At 34.2% G+C, this 16,470-nt stretch overlaps 1 protein-coding gene across 8 annotated transcripts in view; it reads right to left on the bottom strand.

Moving 5' to 3' along the window:
- The window catches only part of CCDC91 (coiled-coil domain containing 91), a 371,740-nt gene that overhangs the window by 335,155 nt on the left and 20,115 nt on the right, over positions 1-16,470 (bottom strand). The window contains exon 1 of one of the 8 annotated variants that reach the window (XM_036866033.1): positions 12,250-12,272. The exons of 6 other annotated variants lie outside the window; for them this stretch is intronic. The gene's annotated coding sequence lies outside the window, so the exon portion shown is untranslated. Of the gene's footprint in view, positions 1-12,249; positions 12,273-16,470 lie in introns of those variants that run through there. One more of the 8 variants, XM_036866031.1, reaches the window with a different exon arrangement.

The raw sequence follows: 16,470 nt of genomic DNA, 5'->3' as shown, positions 1-16,470 counted from the left end.
AAAAAAAAGAAAAAAGAATGAAAAGAATTGAGGACAATCTCAGAGACCTCTGGGACAACGTTAAATGCACTGACATTCAAGTTATAGGGGTCCCAGAATAAGAAGAGAAATATAAAGGGTCTGAGAAAACATTTGAAGAGATTATAGTCAAAAATTTCCCTAACATGGGAAATGAAATAGTCAATCAAGTTCAGGAAGCGCAGAGAGTCCCATTCAGGATAAACCCAAGGAGAAACACGCCAAGACACATATGAAACACAAACAAAACTTAAATACAAGGGAAAAGTATTAAAACATGCAGCAAGAGAAAAGCAACAAATGACATACAAGGAAATGCCCATAAGGTTATCAGCTGATCTTTCAGCAGAAATTCTGCAGGCCAGAATGGAGTGGCAAGATATATTTAAAGTGATTAAAGAGAAAATCCTACAACCAAGATTACTCTACCCAGCAAGGATCTCATTCAGAATCAATGGAGAAGTCAAAGGCTTTACAGACAAGCAAAAGCTAAGAAAATTCAGCACCACCAAACCAGCTTTGCAACAAACGCTAAAAGAACTTCTCTAGGCAGGAAACACAAGAGAAGAAAAAGACCTACAAAAACGAACCCAAAACAATTAAGAAAATGGTAACAGGAACATACATGTCGATAATTACCTTAAAGGTAAATGGATTAAATACTCCAACCAAAAGGCACAGACTGGCTGAATGGATACAAAAACAAGACCCATATATATGTTGTCTTCAAGAGACCCACTTCAGATATAAGGACACATACAGATAGAAAGTGAGGGTATGGAAAAATATATTCCATACAAATGGAAATCAAAAGAAAGCTGGAGTAGCAATACTCATATCAGACAAAATAGATTTTAAAATAAAGTCTGTCATAAGAGACAAGGAAGGTCACTACATAATGATCAAGGGATCAATCCGAGAAGAAGATATAGCAACTGTAAATATTTATGCACCCAACACAGGAGCACCTCAATACATAAAACAAATGCTAACACCCATAAAAGCAGAAATCGACAGTAACACAATAATACTGGGGCACTTTAACACTCCACTTACACCAACGGATAGATCATCCTGACAGAAAATTAATAAGAAAACACAAGCCTTAAATGATACATTAGACCAGATAGATTTAATTGACATTTATAGGACATTCCATCTGAAAGCAGCAGAATACACTTTCTTCTCAAGTGCACACGGAACATTCTCCAGGATAGATCACAACTTGGGTCACAAATCAAGCCTCTGTAGGTTTAAGAAAATTGAAATCATATTAAGCATCTTTTCCAACCACAATGATATGAGATTAGAAATCAATTACAGGGGAGAAAAAACTGTAAAAAAAACACAAGCACATGGAGACTAGACACATGCTACCAAATAACCAAGGGACCACTGAAAGAATCAAAGAGGAAACCAAAATATACTGAGAAACAAATGACAATGAAAACACGACGACCCAAAGCCTATGGGATGCAGCAAAAGCCGTTCTAAGAGGTAATTTTATAACAGTACAATCCTACCTCAAGAAACAAGAAAAATCTCAAATAAACAATCTAACCTTGCAACTAGAGAAAGAAGAACAAACAAAACCCAAAATTAGTAAAGGAAAGAAATCATAAAGATCAGAGCAGAAAGAAATGAAATAGAAATGAAAAGAACAATAGCAAAGATCAATAATACTAAAAGCTGGCTCTTTGAGAAGATAAACCAAATTGATAAACCTTTAGTCAGACTCATCAAGAAAAAAAGGGAGAGGACTCAAATCAATAAAATTAGAAATGAAATGGAGAAGTTACAACTCACAATGCAGAAATACAAAGAATCATAAGAGACTAGTACATGCAACTACGTGCCAGTAAAATGGACAACCTGAAAGAAATGGACAAATTCTTAGAAAGGTAAAACATTCCAAGACTGAACCAGGAAGAAATAGAAAACATGAACAAACAAATCACAAGTAATGAAATTGAAACTATGATTTAAAATCTTCCAAAAAGCAAAAGTTCAGGACCAGATACCTTCACAGGTGAATTCTATCAAATACTTAGAGAAGAGCTAACACCTATCCTTCTCAAACTCTCAAAAAATTGCAGAGGGAGGAACACTCCCAAACTTATTCTATGAGGCCCCCATCACCCTGATACCAAAACCAGACAAAGATATCACAAAAAAAGAAAATTACAGGCCAATACCACTGATGAACATAGATACAAAAATCCTCAGCAAAATACTAGCAAACCAAATCCAACAACACATTAAAAGGACACCAAGATCAAGTGAGATTTATCCCAAGGAATCCAAGGATTCTTCAATATAGTTAAATCAATCAATGTGATACACCATATTAACAAACTGAAGAATAAAAAACATGATCACCTCAATAGATGCAGAAAAAGCTTTTGACAAAATTCAACACCCATTTATGATAAAAACTCTCCAGAAAGTAGGCATAGAGGGAACCTACCTCAACATAATAAAAGCCATATACAACAAACCCACAGCAAACTTCATTCTCAATGGTGAAAAACTGAAAGCATTTCCTCTAAGATCAGGAGCAAGACAAGGATGTCCGCTCTTGCCACTATTACTCAACATAGTTTTGGAAGTCCTGGCCACAGCAATGAGAGAAGAAAAAGAAATAAAAGGAATCCAAATTGTAAAAAAATAAGTAAAACTGTCACTGTTTGCTGATGATATGGTACTATACATAGAAAATCCTAAAGATGCCACCAGAACACTACTAGAACTAATCAATGAATTTGGTAAGGTTGCAGGATACAAAATTAATGCACAGAAATCTCTTGCTTTCCTATACACTAACAAAAGATCAGAAAGAGAAATGAAGGAAACAATCCCATTTACCACTGCAACAAAAAGAACAAAAAATAAACCTTCCTAAGGAGGCAAAAGAACTGTACTCAGAAAACTATAAAACACTGATGAAAGAAATCAAAGGTGACAGAAACAGATGGAGAGACATACCATGCTCCTGGATTGGAAGAATCAATATTGTGAATATCACTGTACTACCCAAAGCAATCTACAGGTTCAATGCAATCTCTATCAAATTACCAATGGCATTTTTCACAGAACTAGAACAAAAAATTTTACAATTTGTAGGGAAACACAAAAGACCTCGAATAGCAAAAGCAATCTTGAGGAAAAAAAAAAAAAAAAAAAAAAGGAGCTGGAGAAATCAGGCTCCCTGACTTCAGACTATACTATAGGGCTACAGTAATCAAGACAGTATGGTACTAGCACAAAAACAGAAATATAGATCAATGGAACAGGATAGAAAGCCCAGAGATAAAACCACACACCTACAGTCACTCAATCTATAACAACAGAGGCCAAAATATACAATGGAGCAAAGACAGCCTCTTCAGTAAGTGGTGCTGGGAAAAGTGGACAGCTACAAGAATGAAATTAGAACACTCCCTAACACCATACACAAAAATAAACTCAAAATGGATTAAAGACCTAAATGTAAGGCCAGGCACTATAAAACTCTTAGAGGACAACACAGTTTGAACACTCTTTGACATTAATCGCAGCAAGATCTTTTTTGACCCACCTCCTAAATAGAATAAAAACAGAAATAAACAAATGGGACCTAATGCAACTTAAAAGCTTTTGCACAGCAAAGGAAACCATAAGCAAGACAAAAAGACAACCCTCAGAATGGGAGAAAATATTTGTAAATGAAGCAACTGACAAAGGATTAGTCTCCAAAATATACAAACAGCTCATGCAGCTCAATATCAAAAAAACAAACAACCCAATCCAAAAATGGGCCGAAGACCTAAATAGACATTTCTCCAAGGATGACATACAGATGGCTAAGAGGCACATGAAAAGATGCTCAACATCACTAATTATTAGAGAATTGCAAATCAAAACTGCAATGAGGTATCACCTCACACCGGTCAGAATGGCCATCATCAAAGTCTACAAACATTAAATGCTGGTGACGGTATGGAGAAAAGGGAACCCTCTTGCATTGCTGATGGGAATGTAAATTGATACAGCCACTATGTAGAACAGTATGGAGGTTCCTTAAAAAACTAAAAAAAGAACTACCATATGACCCAGCAATCCCATCACTGGGCATATACCCAGAGGAAACCATGATACATGCACCCCAATGTTCACTGTAGCACTATTTACAATAGCCAGGACATGGAAACAACCTAAATGTCCATTAACAGAGGAATGAATAAAGAAGACGTGGTACATATATACAATGGAGTATTACTCGGCCATAAAAAGAAACAAAATTGGGTCATTTGTTGAGACGCAGATGAACCTAGAGACTGTCATACAGAGTGAAGTACTTCAGAAAGAGAAAAACAAATAATGTATATTAACGCACATATGTGGAATCTGAAAAAACTGGTATAAACGATCTTATTTACAAAGCAGAAATAGAAACAGACGTAGAGAACAAACGTATGGATACCAAAGAGTAAGGGGGGGATAAATTGGCAGATTGGGATTGACATATATACACTATTGATACTATGTATAAAATAGATAACTAATGAGAACCTACTGTATAGCACAGGCAACTCTACTCAGTGCTCTGTGTTGACCTAAATGGGAAGGAAATCCAAAAAAGAGGGGATATACGTATACATATAGCTGATTCACTTTGCTGTACAGTAGAAACTAACACAACATTGTAAAGCAACTATACCCCTATAAAATTTTTAAATTTTTAAAAATTTTAAAGATACCTGACTACACAGAGCAAAAATAATAACAATGAATTGTTGGCTTTATAGAATATGTAAAAGTAAACTAAATGATATCAATACCGCAAATGATGAGAGGAAATGGAATTATACTGTTGTAAAGTTCTTACACTGTACATGAAATGGAATGACATTATTTAAGATTAGACTAATAAGTAAAAGATACATATTGTAGATCGTAAAGCAATGAATTTAATTGGCAAAAATATACACCTAGTAAGCATAAAATTAAATTAAATTTTTAAAAAACTCTCAAATCTAAAATAACTTAGAGAAAATAGGGAAAAAGAAATGGAAAGTGGAAAACAAACAGCAAAATAATATATTTAAACTCGACCATATTGTTAAGTACATTAAATATAGTGGATCTAAAGAACTAAATTAAAAAGCAGAGACTGTCACATTAAATAAAAATCAAGACCTAACTACATGCCACGAAAAATTCATTTTGGCTATGAAGACAAAAAAAATAAAGCTAAACAGCTGAAAAAGACAAACCATACAATCAATAATAAAAATAAAGCTGAAGTGGCTATATTAGTATCAGAAAAATTAGACTTCAGGTCAAAAAATATTACAGGTGATAAAGAAAGAGATTTCAGGCAGCCAAGGCTGAGAGTCAGTTTTCTAATTTGTGAAGCCAGAAGAAGCAGAAAGAAGCTATGATTCTGTACCCTGGGCTCTGCATGCTAAGATAAACCACCTCCAGCACTGTCTGCAAGTAAGAAATCTAGGAGAAGAGATCAAGATGTTGGAGTAGAAGGATGAGGAACTCACCTTCCCCCATGAACACATCAAAAATACATTTACAGTGAAACAATTCTCACTGAAAACTAACTGGAGACTGGCAGAAAGACACTTTACAAGCAAGCCTGTAAGAAAGATCCACACAGAACTGGGTAGGGAGGAAAGAGAAGCAATCAGGTCGAGGCTTGTGCTCATGGGAGGGGACTCAGAAGGGAAGACAGATTACATGGGTAGAGATCCTACCTGAGAAGTAAGTGATTTGAGCCACATATTAGGCGCCCAGCCCTAGGGTCTGACACCAGAAACAGTAGTCCTCTTTTCAGTTGGAGGGCTGGTGGGACTAGCAGGAGACCTGTGGAAAGCCTGTGCTCTGCTTGTGAGGACCTTGCACACGCTTGCTTATTCCTGCAACAGGGCAGAGAGGGCAGACTGAAACTGTGCAGGTTGCTTGCCAGTTTGCTGTGACTGCCCTGGTGCGCACCCCAGCCTGAACCAAGCAACGGTTCCAACCCCGCTTGCTTTACAACAGAGCTCCACTATGGGGTGAGGGCTGATGTAGCTAAGGGGAGAGTTCAGCTGTGAGGGACAAAGGCTATTCAGACTAGGGCAGACAACAGAACAGGGTGGGGACAGCCATTACCAGTGCTTATACAGGCAGAGCATCAGGAGCAGTCTGGGTCTCTGACTGTGGCCCGACCACCACAGCCTATGCCCAAACTGACACCTAGTGCCTGCATCAGCCCCTCTTGCTCCAGCACTACTCCCATCTGTGGCAAGGGTGCTGGTGCTGAGAGGGGATAGAGCACATACTTAAATGGGACAGAGCAAGCTTAGACCCAACCCTCACAGCTTCTGCTCCAGCAACTTGAGACCCAATCCCAATAGGTGGTGGCAGCCAATGAGCAGAGAAGAAGCCCTGGCCCACACCTGGCTCTGGCCCTAGCACCTACCACCTCCTATCAAGGTGATAGCTGCCAGCACAACCCAGGGAAAAGATGTAACTTGTGTTCACGTCAGATCCAGCTATCCTACTGGAGCCACTGGGCACATGTGGACTGTACAGGGAAACTCCCAAACAAAGACACCCCTACAAGACAGAAATAGGTAACTGCTTCACCTACTTTCATAGAGACAGAGAAAGTAAGCAAAATGAGAAGACAGAGGAAGTTGTTTCAATTGAAAGAGAAAGAGGAAACAAAATGAAAAAGCAACTAATGAAACAGAAATAAACAGTTTATCAGATAAAGAGTTCAAATCATTAGTATCAAGAATGCTAACTGAATTAGAAAAGAGAATAGATGAAAACAGTGAGAAATTTAACAAGAAGCTAAATAGAAATTATAGAAAAGAACCAGTCAGAATGAGGAATACAATAACTGAAATGAAAAACATACTAGAAGGAATTAACAGCAGACTAGGTGATAAAGAAGAATGTATAAGTGGTCTGAAAGAATAAGAGAAATCACTCAATCAGAAAAGCAAAAACAAAAACAAATTTAAGAAATAAGAACAGTGTAAGGGATCTCTAGGACAACATCAAGCATACCAACATTCACATTATAGGACTGCCAGAGGAGAAGAGAAAGAGAAGGGGGTCAAAATTGTATTTGATAAAACTGTGGCTGAAAACTTACCAAATCTAAAGAAGTAAACAGATATCCAGATATAGGGAGCACAAAGGGTCCCAAACAAGTTGAACCCAAAGCGACTCAAACCAAGACATATCATAATTAAAATGGCAAAAGTTAAAGATAGAGAAAGGCAGATAAAGATAAAGGCAGCAAAAGACACCCAAAGAGCCATATACAAGGGAAACTCCATTAGGCTATCAGCTGATTTTTCTGCAAAAACTTTGCAGACCAGAAGGGAGTGGCATGATAAACTCAAAGTGCTGAGAGGGAAAAACCTGCAACCTAGGATACTCTACCCAGCAACATTATCATTTACAATCGAAGGAGACATTAAAATTAATTAATTAATTAATTAATATCTTCTCATACAGGCAAAAACTAAAAGAGTTCATCAATACTAAACCTACCCTAAAACCAATGTTAAAGGGTCTTCTCTAAGTGCAAAAGAAAAGGTTATAACAAGAAGTAAGAATCTATAGAAAAGGAAAAATCCCACTAATAAAGGCAAATACATAGTAAAGACATAAACTAGAATGAAGATTAAAAGAAGAAATACTGTAAATTGAAGTATAGTTATAATAATCAGTAAATGGATAAACATCAAGTTGTAAAATATCACATCAAAAACACAAAATGTAGCAGAGAGGAGTAAAAAATGCAGATATTTTAGGATATGTTTAAACTTAAATGATTATCTGTTTAAAACAGGTACAGAGGGAACATATTTCAACATAATAAAGGTCATTTATGGCAAACCCACACCTAACATCATACTCCAAGGTAAAAAGCTGAAAACCTTCCTCTAAGATCGGGAACAAGACAAGGATGGCCACTCTTGCCACCTGTATTTAACATAGTACTGGAATTCCAAGCCACAACAATCTGACAAGAAAAAGAAATAAAACGTAAATTGGAAGGGAAGAAGTAAAACTGTCACTCTTTGCAGTTGACATAATACTGTGTACAAAAAACCCTAAAGTCTCCAACAAAAAGCTATTAGAAATAATAAATAATTCAGCAAAGTTGTAGGATACAAGATATACAGAGATATTTTTCCTTTCAATACAGTAAAAATTAACTATGAGAAAGAGAAAGCAAGAAAACAATTCCATTCAAAATTACATCAGGGAATTCCCTGGTGGTCCAGTGGTTAGGACTTCACGCTTTCACTGCAAGGGGCTGGGTTCACTCTCTAGTCGGGGAACTTAGATCCCACAAGTCATGCAATGCAGCAAAAAAAAAAAAAAAAAAAAAAATTGCATCAAAAAGAATAAAATTCATAAGGATAAACTTAACCAAGAAGATGAAAGACCTATACTCTGAAAACTACAGAACACTGATGAAGGAAACTGAAGATGATACAAAGAAATAGAAAGACTTCCAGTGTTCTTAAACTGGAAAAATTAACATTGCTAAAATGGCCATAATCCCCAAAGCAATTTAGAGATGTAATACAATCCCTATCAAAATACCCACGAAATTTTTTACAGAACTAGAACAAATAATCCTAAAATTTATATGGAACAACAAAAGACCCCAAACTATCACAGCAATCTTGAGAAAGAACAAAGCTGGAGGTATCATGCTCCCTAACTTCAGTCTATATTACAAAGCTATAGTAATCAAAACACCATGGTATTGACATAAAAATAGACACAAAGGTCAATGCAAAAGAATAGAGGGCCCAGAAATAAACCCACGCACTTATGGTCAATTAATCTATGACAAAGGAGGCAAGAATATGCAATGCAAAAAAGACAAACTCTTCAACAAGTGGTGCTGGGAAAACTGGACAGCTACATGTAAGAGAATGAAATTAGAAAATTTCTTCACACCATACACAAAAATAAACTCAACGTGGATTAAAAACCTAAATGTAAGACCTGAAACCATAAAAGTCCTAGAAGATAACATAGGCAGAACATGCTTTGACATAAATCATAGCAATATTGTTTTGGATCTGTCTCCTAAGGCAAAAGAAACAAAAGCAAAAATAAACGAATGAAACCGAATTAAACTTAACAACTTTTGCATAGCAAAGGAAACCACTGACAAAAAGACAATCTACTTAACGAAAGAATATATTTGCAAATGATACAACTAATAAGGAGTTAATATCCAAAATATATAAACAGCTCATAAAACACAATATCAAAAAAAAAACCAATCAAAAAATGAGCATAAGACCCAAATATACACTTTTCCAAGGAAGATACACAGATGGCCAACAGGTACATAAAGACTCTCAACATCACTAATCATCAGAGAAATGCAAATCAAAACAACAAAGAGATAGCACCTCACACCTGTCAGAATGGTTATCATCAAAAAGTCTAGAAATAACAAATGTCAGCAAGGATGTGGAGAAGACGGAACCTTAGTACACTGTTGGTGGGAATGTAAACTGGTGTAGTCACTATAGAAAACAGTATGGAGGTTCCTCAAAAAAGCTAAAAATAGAACTATTATATAATCCAGCAATTCCACTGCTAGCTATATATCAAAAAAAAATGAAAACACTAATTTGAAAAATATACACAGACCCCAATGTTCACAGCAACATTATTTACAATGGCCAAGATATGGAAGCAACCTAAGTGTCCATCAACAGATAATGTATAAAGAAGATATGCCATATATATATATATATATATATATATATATACACACACAACGGAATATTACTCAACCATAAAAACAAATGAAATTCTGCCATTTGCAGTAATGTGGATGAACCTAGAGGGTATTATGCTTAGTGAAATAAGTCAGACAAGGAAAGACAAATACCCTAGGTTATCACTTATATGTGGAATCTGAAAAATAAAACAAACAAATGTACATAACAAAACAGAAACAGACTCACAGATACAGAGAACAAACTAGTGGTTACCAGTGGGGAGAGGGGAGGGGGAAGGGGCAAGATACGGTTATGGGATTAGGAGACACAAACTATTATATATAAAATAAATAAGCAACAAGGATATCTTGTGCAGCACAGGAAAATATAACCATTATTGTGTAATAACTTTGAGTGATGTATAATCTATAAAAATATTGAATTACTATGTTGTACGCCTGTTACTAATATTGTAAATCAACTATACTTCAATAAATTTTTTTTAAAAAATAAAAGCAGCAGATGCTTGCAAAATACCAATTGGAAATTGGAGAAAAGTATCAATATATTTACATTCTCCCATTGTAGATTTACAAAGTGAGAAATTTGGTAGAGGTCACTGGAGAAACTTTGCCCAAGTTAAACCACATTTAAAATAGTAACTAATAATTACTATAGGCAGAGATTCTTTTGTCTGTTTGGTTCACTCACGTATTTCCAGGGCCTGGTACATTGTATGTGCACAAATATTTGCTGAATGAATGAATGGATAATTTTCTTAAATTAATGGGGGATACCTTCATAATGTGATTTATTATTCCAAACACCATGTACTACAAATGTTTAGTTTAAAATGTATTGTCTAAAACAGAACAAAAAATATATTAAAAGAGATTTCATAATGATAAAGAAGACAATTCATCAAGCAGACATAACAATACTAAATATAAATGCATCTAAGAACAGATTTTAAAATACATGAAGCAATGAGTGATAAAACTGAAATGACAGATAAACTAAAAACCGTAAGGTGGAGATTTTGACACTCTTCTCTAAGTAACTGATGAAATAAGTAGAAAGAAAATCAGTGGATATGTAGATGAATTGAACAATATTACCAATCACTTTGATCTAACCAACACATCTGAAAAACTCTACATAACAGGTGAACATTAGACATTCTTTTCAAGTGCACATGAAACATTTAAAGATAAATGCTATTCTGAGCCATAAAACAAGTCTCAATAGATTTAAAAATACTGAAATCATACAAAGTATCTTCTCTAAGCACAGAAGAAACATATTAAAAAGCAATGTAAGAAAGAAATCTGGAAATTCCCCCAAATACCTGATAATTAAACAACACAATTCTAAATAACCCATTATATATCACAAGAGAAACTGAGAAATATTTTGAGGTGAATATAACTGAAAATACTACTGAAAATACTACTACTAACTGAAAATCTAAATTTTGGGGATGCAGCTACAACAGTGCTTTGAGGGAAGTTTATAAACATTATATACTTATATTTAGAAAACAAGAAAGGAGTCAAATAACTGATCAATCTCCTCAAGAAACCTAAAAATGTAGAGCATATTAAACTCAAAGAAAGCACAAAAAAGAAAGTAACAAAGAACAGTAATTAATAAAATAGAAAATACAAAAACAGACAAAATTACAGAAAACAAAAGATGATTCTTCCCAAATAGCAATGAAATTGATAACAAAAACAAAGAAATGACACAAATTACCAATATCAGGAATGGAAGAATTTTTCAATATTAGGACATTTCTAGAAACATACAGGTATTAAAATAATAAGGGAACGTTATAAAAAAATTTTTGCCAATAATTTCAAATATTTACATGAAATGGAAAAATTTCTTGAAATATGAAAAACTTCCAAAAGTCACTCCAGAAAAATAAACAAACTGACTACACCCAGATCTATTAAAGAAGTTGATTTCATAGTTAAAAACCTACAATGAAACCTTTAGGCATAGAAGGCTTTACTGGAGAATTCTATGAGATTCAAAAAAGAAATAGAAATTTTTTATGAACTCTTTAAGAAAATAGAGAAGTAAACTGGTATTTGGTATTGCTTTGATACCAAAACCAAAGACCAGAGAGTAAAATATGAAATAACATCCCATATCAATATAGATGAAAAAAAAAAAACCTTAAAAAAGTTTTAACAACTCAAATCCACCAATATATGAAGATAATATATCATGAAAAATAAGGTTTATCTCAGGAATGCAAGTTTGGTTGAATACCCCAAAATAAATAAACTTAATTCACCCTAAAGAAAAACCATATATCATCTCAATAAATGTAGGAAAAAAATGTGACAAAACTCAAAACCCATTCAGTATACAAAGAAGAAGATGTCTTCAACTTGATGAAGGCTATTTACAAAAACAAAAAGAAACTCACAGCTAACATATTTAAAGGTCAAAGACTCAATACCTTTACCTTAAGATCCTGAAGAGCTCAGAGATGTGTGATCTCACCAGAGGTCCTAGCTAGTGTAATAAGACAAGAAACTGAAATTAAAAATATATAGACTGGAAAAGATGTAAAACTATCTTCATTCACAGTAAACATGATTTATCTATATAGGAAATCCTAAGGAATCTACTAAAATATTACTTGAATAACACAAAGTCAAGATAAAAAATCAATTGTATTTTATATTCTAGAAACTAATAATTGAAAATTAAAATAAACAATACCAATTAGAGTATCATCAGAAGTTTGAAATACTTAAGGATTAATTTAACAAAATGTGTACAAGACATATACATGAGTCAGACAATTCAATATTGCTGCTACTTCTCTTCAAATTAAGATATAAATTTAATATTTTCCTAATCAAAATTCCATCAGGCTTTACTTTAAAAATTGTCAAGCTATTCCTAAGATATGCATGAAAATGAAAAGAACCTAAACAGCCAATACAGTTTGAAAATGAAGAACAAATTTGAAAGACTCACACTACATGATTATGATTCTTACTAGAAAGCTAAAGTAAATCAAGATAGTGCGATAAGCAGAGAGTCCAGAAACAGGCACACATATATGCCACAAAACTCCAAAGATAATACAATGGGGAAAGAATAGTCTTTTGACTAGGTGGATATTAACATGCAAAATAATGAACCTTGACATTTACACTGTATCACGCAAAAAAACCACGAACTTGAAACAGATAATAAGCCTAAAACTAAAATCTAAAACTACATAATTTCTAGAGGAAAACACTGGAGAGAATCTTTCAGACCACAGGTTAGGCAAAGATTTCTTAAATAAAACAAAAAACTACAAACCATAAAAGAAACAAATAAAAAATAAAGATCATCAAAATTAAACACCTCTGTTCAAAAAGCATGTTTGCATGCTCTCACTTCCAGAGAGTCTGAATCAGGGTGACATTCAGGAATCTGAATGTAAAACAAGTTATTTTTGATGCCAGTGGTTGCTGGACCACTTTCAGAGAAACACTAACTTTCAGATCAATGCATTAACAAAAGTGATGGCTTTTATGGAAATAAGGGAGAAAGCATGCAAGCCTGCAGATTTTTTGGCTACTATTCTTCCTGTACTAGTAGCTCTTTCCCAGTGGTTCACTGTCTAAAATGACTAAGCATATTCACTGAACCAAGGCGGAAAGGAAACAGACTTTAAAATACAGTGAGTCTAGGAAAACAGAATGGTGGTTCCTTAAAAGATTAAACATAGAATTACAATATGATCCAGCATTCCATTTGTGGGTATATACCCAAAAGAACTGAAAGTAGAGACTCATATACTCATACACTCATGATTATCTGAAAGCAGATAATCATACACTCATATTCATAGCAGCATTATTCACAATAGCCAAAAACTGAAAATAACCCAAATGTCCATCTGTAGATGAACAGATAAACATGTGGTATGTACATACAATGAAATATAATTCAGCCTTAAAAAGAAATGAAATTCTAATACATGCCACAACATAGATGAACCCAAAGACACTATGTTAAGTGAAATAAGCCACAAACAAAAGAGCAAATTCCACTTATATAAGGTACTGAAATAGTCAAATTCTTAGAGAGAGAAAGCAGAATAGTGGTTACCAAGGACTGGGGGTGGGGGATAATGGTGATTTATTGTTTTATGGATACAGAGTTTCAGTTTAGGATGATGAAAAAGTTCTGTAGATGGAGAGTGGTGATAGTTGCACAACAATATCAATGTACTTAATGCCACTGAACTGTACAGTTAGATTAGAATGATAAATTTTATGTTATATATATTTTATGACAATTTTAAAATTTTTAAAATATATGTATTGTTAAGAATAAAAAAGGTAAGCCACAGATTGGGACAAAATATTTAAAAAACATATCTGGTAAAGGTCTTATATCCAGAATATAAACAGAACCCTTATAACTAAAAAATAAGATGAACAACTCTATTTTTTAAATGACAAAAGAATGAATAAACATTTCATAAAAGAATGTATAAAAATGGCACATGAAAAGATGCTTAACATCATTAGCCTTTAGAAAAATGCAAATTAAAACCAAAATGCAGGTACTGGTCACATCTACTAAAATGGCTAAAATTAAAAAGACGTAAAATATCAAGTGTTGGCCAGGATATGGAGCACCTGCTTCCATACAGTTCTGGTAAGAATGCAAAATGCTACAGACACTTGAAAAACATTTTGACACTAGTGTATAAAGTTAAACATACAACTTGCTACATAACCCAGGATTCCCACTCCTAGCTATTTATCCAAGAGAAATGAATACGTATGTCCACATAAAAGCCTGTCAGTGAATGTTTACAGCCGCCTTATTCATAATAGTAAAAAAAAAAAAACAGAAACAACTAAAACGCCTATCAACTAGTAAATGGATAAAAGAATTGTGGTACATCCATAGAGTGGAATACTACTCAGCAATAAAAAGTAACAACTTATATATGCAACAACATGGATGAATCTTCATTATATCAAGTGAAAGAAGCCTACCATACACACACACACACACACACAAAACCTATAATGTTCCTTTTATATTAAATTCCTAAAAATGCAAAGCTTTAGTAACCAAAAGCAAATCAGTAGTTGCCAGGGACCAAGAGTGGTAACACGGGATCAACTATAAAGAGACTCGGGGGAATATTTCAGACTGATGGAAATGTTCTATATCATGAATGTGGTAGAAGTTTCTCATATGTAAATATTTGTCAAAAGTCATCAAATTATGGGTGATTTTTATTTATTTTTTAATATTTTAATATTATTGTATTTATTATTGGTTGTTTTAACTGTATAAATGTTATATCTCAAGAAAATTGTTTTCTTAAACCACCACAGAATACAGAATAAATAGTGGAAAAGAATATTCTGTTTGAAACTTTTATCACAGCCTCACTGCTTATCACTAGTGCTAAGTCCCTTCCTCTAGCAGGGGTGGAAGTAGAAAGAGCACATTAGGCAAATAGTCCAGCTAATAAACATTTCTTGAAATTGAGGCAAGAGGAAAGATTATCTCTTAGGCAGAACTACCGTTGCTAGCAAAATAAAAGGGGGGAGGGATTGAGAATTAGAGGAAAAAGACATGCAGTATGTAAAATGCCTCAGGGTGTTTAATGTAGGTAAGCTTGAAATAGGGTATCCAAAAGATCAAACATAGGATGGAGGAAGTGAGAACAGATCATGGAGTCACCAAACTGAAAATCAAGGAGACTGGAGTGGGAGGGGACAGATGTATTAGGAAAACAGGAAGACAGCCTTAGATGTTAAGTGAAATATGGGATGTTATCTACATCAGGCTTTTTAAAGCTCTCTGCAGTAACCTAGGCTGCCTGAGACTGGAGAAGTTACCAGGCATACCCAAATTATAATCAGCTTTCTGTCGGTTTGTCTTACTTTTAAACTTTCAGTCATACCACCACCCTTTGTCCCCAGAAAAGCTTTATTTTTTCAGATTGTTAAATAACAAAATGTTTACATACGGTTTTGATTTTTTTCCCAAGCAATCAACAAGTAAAAGCATTATCCCAGCCTGCCCAGGGTTGACTTCATCATGCCCTTGCTTACACTTTTCCCCATTCTGCTGTTGGTAATCTATCCCTAGAGATCCTAGAGTCCCTTAATGATCTGGCTCAAATTTACATTTCCAGTCTCATCTTCTGCCTCTTACAGCCATTCTGAAGTTTGCAATTTTTTTCTTACACAGAACAATAGTTCATTAATAAACACTTATTATTTTTGATTGACTTTACTGACTTCAACTTCTCAAATAAAACGAGAAAAAATCCAAAGCATGCCTACAACTATTAATATAAGATTAAGCAGTCAGTTCAAAATTGCTATTTCCGAAATTTTCCTAAAAATTCTCCAAGAGCTACACACAACTCAAGTATGCACAAAATTGATTATGTGTAAATTACTACTATAATATTTAAAGAATACAATGAATTGAAGGATTTCAATATTCCCAAGCAACTTAATGTGAAACATATACATATGGACATATGTGTGTTAATATACATATATATTCAACTATGTGTCCTATTCTGTGCTAGCATCTCTGCTGTCAGTACCACAACACAACCATCTAGTTCATTTTTGCGTATTCCCTGATAATATGTTACCTGATAATATGTTAAGGGCTTATTCTGGGCCATAATTTT

Source organism: Balaenoptera musculus, chromosome 10, assembly GCF_009873245.2.
Source record: "Balaenoptera musculus isolate JJ_BM4_2016_0621 chromosome 10, mBalMus1.pri.v3, whole genome shotgun sequence".
Classification (NCBI taxonomy): domain Eukaryota; kingdom Metazoa; phylum Chordata; class Mammalia; order Artiodactyla; family Balaenopteridae; genus Balaenoptera; species Balaenoptera musculus.
The sequence above is the reverse complement of the archived record's forward strand: the minus strand, read 5'-3'. Positions and strand labels throughout refer to the sequence as shown.